The following is a 6,096-nucleotide window of genomic DNA, read 5'->3' on the forward strand; positions in this document are numbered from 1 at the left end:
TTCATTATTATCTTATTGAATAAATTTTCTACCATTATCCCTCTCTCTCTACCTCCTCTTTAAGGCCAATTACTCTTAGATTTGCCATTTGGGCACTATTTTATAGATCTTGTAGGTGTACTTTATTCTTTTTATTCTTTTTTTCTTTTGTCTCTCCTGCCTCTGTATTTTCAAATAGCCTGTCTTCAAGCACACTAATTCTTTCTTCTGCCTGATCAATTTTGCTGTTGAGAGACTCTGAGGCATTCTTCAATTTGTCAGCTGAATATTTCAGCTTTAGAATCTCTGCTTGACTTTTAAAAAATTATTTCCTTCTCTTATTAAGTTTATCTGATAGGATTTTCAATTCTTTATGTTATATTGAATTTTGCTTAGCTTTTTCAAAACAGCTGTTTCGAATTCTCTGTCTGAAAGGTCAATTATCTCTGTCACTCTGAAATTGGTCACTGGTGCCTTATTCAGTTTATTTGGTGAGATCATATTTTCTGGGATGGTCTTGATATTTGTGGGTGTTTATCAATGTCTGGGCACTGAAGAGTTAGGTATTTATTCTAATCTTCAAAGTCTGGGCTTGTTTGCACCTGTCCTTCTTGATAAAGTTTCCCAAGTATTCAAAGAGAATTGAGTATTGTGATCTAAGTCTTTGGTCACTGCAGCCATAACTGCATTAGGAGGCATGCTAAGTCCAGTAATGCTGTGACTCTTACAGACTGGTAGAAATACTGCCTTGGTGGCCTTAAGTAAGATCTGAGAGAATTTTTTGGATTACCAGCCAGAGCCTCTTGTTTTCTTCCCTCACTCTCCCTCAAACAAACAAACAAATGAAGTCTCTCTTTTTCTCTTTCTGCTGAGCTGCCTGGAGCTGGGGAGGAGTGACACAAGCACTCCAAAGACCACCATCACTGCACCTGTGTTGGGTCATTACTGAAGCCAGCATAGTACTGGGTCTTGTCTAAGGCCTGTTGTGACTGTTGCCTGGCTACCTGATGTTTATTCAAGGTCCAAGAGCTCTTTAGTGACCAGGAGGTGGTGAATCCTGCCAGGCCTGAGCTCTTTCCCTTCAGGGCAGTGGGTTCCCTTCTGACCCAGAGTAGGTCTGCAAATGCCATCCAGGAGCTAGTAGGGTCTGGAATTGGGAACTTTAGAAATCTACTTGTTGCTTTATTTTACTGTGGCTGAGCTGGTATCCAAGTTGTAAGACAAAGTTCTTTTTACTCTTCCCTCTTTTTTCCTCAAGCAGGATTACCTTCCTGTGGCCACCACAGCTGAGAATGTGCTGGGTCACACCTGAAGCCAACATGGTACTGGGTCTCATGCAAGGCTTGTGGCAACTACTGCCTGGCTGCTGCTAATGTTTATTCAAGGACCAAGGGCTGTTTATTCACCAGGTGATGAATTCTGGGTCCTTCCCTTCAGGGGAGGAGGTTACTTTCTGGCCCAAAGTGGGTCTAGAAATGTTGCCTGGAAACTAGGTCCTAGAATAGAGGCTTCAGAACTCTGCCCTGTTACCCTATTAGACTGTAGCTGAGCAGGTATCCAATTTGCAAGACAAATGTCCTCTTTATTCTCCCCTTTCTGCCCTTAAGCAAAAGGAGTTTCTGCTGGAGCTGCAAGCTGTGCTGCCTGGAGTTGGGGGAGGGGTCATGCAAGCACTCCCTTGGCTGCCCCAGCTGGTGTCTCACTGGGTTGCATGCACTGCAAATCCACCGGCTCCAAGCCCAGCCTAGCATCAGGACTTGCCCAGGAATGGTAGACTTTATGTCTGAGACTGCCTTTTAAGTTTATTTAGGATTCCAGAGCACTTTAGCCTACAGTGGTGGGGCTAGCTGGAACTTAGTTTCCAGCTGCTGGAATGGATTATTTCCTTCTGGCTAGGGCTGATCCAAATGCTCTTCCATGGGAACCTGCTGAATTCTGTCATGTGTTGCTTTTGGCTGTGACAGGGCAGCACTGAGTTCCAATGCAAAGTTTCACAATTACTTCACTCTTCCTCCTCCAAACACACGGACTCTCTCAGCACCACAAGGTACTGCTGGAGAATGGTGGATGAGTGGTGTAGACAACTCAAGACCATCTTTTCTACCCTCTTCAGTGCCTCTTTCCTTGGTAGGATGTTAAAACTAAGTACTGTGATCACTCACCTGATTTTTGGTTCTTATGAAGGTGCTTTCTTGTGTGGATAGTTGTTCAATTTTGGTGTTCCTGCAGTAGAGACAATCAATGGAGGGTTCTGTTCAACTATCTTGGGCCACCTCCTCCAATCCTGTTCTACTTAATGTATCTTGGCAAAGTTTCCATATCAGTACAGAGAAAGCTTCTTCATTCTGACTGCTGCATAGTATCCCAGTGCTTGAAGGTACCATGATTAATTTAGCCATCCAATTCATAGGCACAGGTTATTTGGGTTGCTTTCTATTACTTATAATTACAAACAGTGCTATTCTGTTATATCTTGAACATATATTTTTGTGCACATTATAGAAAATGTCAAAGTGGTTTTTGTGTAGGTTGTTCCAGTGAATGAGAGTTCTTATTTTGTCACATACTTGGCAACCCTGAGATTATCAATACGATTTAAATCTGTCTGCCAAACAGATAGGTTTGTAAAAATGTACTTTATTGTTTTAATGTGAATTTCTTTGATTATAAGTACAATTAAGAATATTTCCAAATATTTGTGAACCATTTTTCTTTTTTTGTGAGCTGCCTTTTCTTGTCCTTTGTTCATTTTAAATTGGGTTGTTTTAGCCTCGTTTAAATTGATTTTTAAAACTTGTTATATATTAATGATATGATTTAGGTTTGTGTCCCCACTCAAATCTCATGTCGAATTGTAATCCCCAATGTTGGAGGAGGGGTCTGGTGGGAGGTGATTGGATCATAGGGGCAGATTTCCCCCTTGCTGTTCTCATGATAGTGAATGAGTTCTCACGAGATTTGGTTGTTTAAAAGTGTAGCACCTCCCACTTTGCTCTCTTCCTCCTTCTCTGGTCATGTAAGATGTGCCTGCTTCCCCTTTGCCTTCTGCCATGATTCTAAGTCTCCTGAGGCCTCCCTAGCCATGCTTCCTGTACAGCCTGTAAACTGTGAGCCGATTAAACCTCTTTTATTTATAAATTGTCCAGTCTCAGGTAGTTCTTTATATAGCAATGTGAGAACGGACTAATACAATTAAGGAAATTCATCTTACTGTATAACTGTTAGAAATATTTCCCTCAGGGTCTCAGTCACTGCCACCAGCCCATGCACTCTGTTCTCCCACCACTCTGCCACCCCGCTCCTCTGCCGGTCACAATGGAAGAAGAAATTGCCGTGCTTTTCATTGACACTGGCTCCAGCATGTACAAAGCTGGCTTTGCTGGGGCGACGCTTCCCGAGCCATGTTCCCTTCCATTGTCAGGTGCCCCTGGCACCATGGTGTCATGGTGGGCATGAGCCAGAAGGATTCCTATGTGGGCGATGAGGCCCAGACCAAGCACAGCATCCTGACCCTGAAGTACCCCATCAAGCATGACATCATCACCAATGAGGTGGGACAACATGGAGAAGATCTGGCACCACACCTTCTACAACAAGCTGCACGTGGCCCCAGAGGAGTACCTTGTGCTGATGACCAAGGTCCCCCCTTGTGCTGATGACCAAGGCCAACAGAGAGATGACTCAGATCATGTTTGAGGTCTTCAACACCCTGGCCATGTACATGGCCATCCAAGCTGTGCTGTCCCTCTACACCTCTGGGCACATCACTGGCATTGCCATGGATTCTGGAGATGGGGTCGCCCACACGGTACCCATCTATGAGGGCTACGCCCTCCCCCATGCCATCCTGCATCTGGACCTGGCTGGCTGGGACCTGACTGACTACTTCATGAAGATCCTCACCAAGTGCAGCTACCGTTTCACCACCATGGCTGAGCAGGAGATCGTGTGTGACATCAAGGAGAAGCTGTGCAATGTTGCCCTGGACTTTGAGCACAAGATGGCCACCGGCGCATCCTCCTCCTCTCTGGAGAAGAGCTACGAGGTGCCTGATGGCCAGGTCATCACCATCGGCAATGAGTGGTTCTGATATCTGGAGGCACTGTTTCAGCCTTCCGGGGCATGGAATCTTGTGGCATCCAAGAGACCACCTTCAACTCCATCATGAAGTGTGACGTGGACATCTGCAAAGAACTGTATGCCAAAACGGTGCTGTCCAGTGGCACCACCATGTATCTGGGCATTGCCGACAGGATGCAGAAGGAGATCACCGCCCTGGCACCCAGCTCCATGAAGATCAAGATCATCATGCCCCCAGAGTGCAAGTACTCAGTGTGGATTGGTGGCTCCATCCTGGCCTCACTGTCCACCTTCTAGCAGATGTGGATTAGCAAGCAGGAATATGATGAGTTGGGCCCCTCCATCGTCCACCACAAATGCTTCTAAATGGACTGTGAACAGATGTGTAGCATTTGCTGCATGGGTTAATTCAGAAGTATAAATTTGCCCTTGGCAAACGCATACACCTCATGCTAGCCTCACAAAACTGGAATAGCCTTCACAAAGAAATTGTCCTTGAAGCTTGTATCTGATAAAAGCACTGGATTGTAGAACTTGTTGCTGATTTTGACCTTGTATTCAAGTTAACTGTTCCTCTTGGTATTTGTTTAATACCCTGTACATATCTTTGACTTCAACCCTTAGTACATACATGTGGTTTGGTCACTTCATGGCTGAGGTAAGAACATGCTTGTGGAAGACAAGTCTGTGGCTTGGCGAGTCTGTCTGGCCAGCAGTCTCTGATCTGTGCAGGGTATTAATGTGTCAGGGCTGAGTGTTCTGGAATTTCTCTAGAGGCTCGCATGGGCTCCTGAACCAATTGTTTCTGTCCTGCTGGTCTGTCAGGGTTGGAAAAGTCCAAGCCATAGGACCCAGTTTTCTTTCTTAGCTGATGTTTTCCTGCTAGAACACCATGGACTGTTACTTGCCTTGAGTTGGAAGTAGTTTGCATTTATACCTGTAAATGTATTTATCCTTTTAATTTATGTAAGGTTTTTTTTTTGTATGCAATTCTGGATTCTTTAAAGAGATGACAATGAATTTTGGTTTTCTACTGTTATGTGAGAACATCAGTCCCCAGCAACACGTCATTGTGTAAGTAGAAATAAAAGTGCTGCTGTTAAAAAAAAAAAAAAGAAAAAGAAAAAAAAAAGAAGTATTTCCCTCAGTTTCCTGTTGCTTTTTAGCTTTCTGTATTATACTTTAAAAATAGTTTTATTTTCCCCCAAACAATGCATACAGTTATTACAAAAGTCAAAGTATATAAGGCTTATAATAAAGTGGAAGTCCTTCATCTCACTTCTACTCACTGAGTTCCTGCTTCCCAGAAACAACTGTTTTCATCTCTCTTAGCTGTTTCTCTGGCACTTACCTCCAACTTCTAAATAATATGCTTATATTACTTTTCTTTATTATATCAATTTTAGACATTTTCTATTGACTTCTGTCAATGGATGTTGAAGATTTATCTCTTTTATAATAGTTCCTCCTTCCTTTCCCTCATATATACTTATGCCTTCTACTGGCTCTCTATATGTATTATTTAATTTTGGGGTAGGTCAACATTCAGTATTTCTATTATTTTGACTATTTAAATGTTATTTGTAGTTGAGCTGAATAATTTACTGTGATTAGATTTCCATTCCTGTCAACTCTTTGTTTTTCCTGGAGTCAACAATAGCCTCAGGTTTTTGTTTGCTTGAAATTGGTAGATTGGTAGTTTTTGTAGGCCCAAAATCGTTGAATATTTTCAATTTTATGTGTTTCAACTTAATACACATCTTTGACTAGAATCAAGCACATTGAATAAGACTTTTTCTTTGTTTGTTTTTGTGTTTTTTTTTTAAGATATCATCCTGGAGCCCTTCATCCTCTTACAGTAGTCCTTCTGTTTAGGTTGTATCTCAACTCAAGGAGGCTGTGCTATGCTTGGTGTCTTAGAATACAGAAGTCGACTGGAATAATTTCCTAGAACATAAACCTGTATTTTTTGATAGAGTTGGGCAGGCATAGTCAATTTTTTTGATGGGACAGAGGTAAAAATCTGGAATTTTATTT

General features: G+C 42.6%; 1 pseudogene; it reads left to right on the forward strand.

Annotated features, from left to right (window-relative positions):
* Window positions 1–414: 414 nt before the first annotated feature.
* LOC129532702 (actin-like) lies at window positions 415–5,894 on the forward strand (annotated as a pseudogene).
* The last annotated feature ends 202 nt before the right edge of the window (window positions 5,895–6,096 follow it).

This window comes from Gorilla gorilla, chromosome 2 (genome assembly GCF_029281585.2).
Source record: "Gorilla gorilla gorilla isolate KB3781 chromosome 2, NHGRI_mGorGor1-v2.1_pri, whole genome shotgun sequence".
Classification (NCBI taxonomy): domain Eukaryota; kingdom Metazoa; phylum Chordata; class Mammalia; order Primates; family Hominidae; genus Gorilla; species Gorilla gorilla.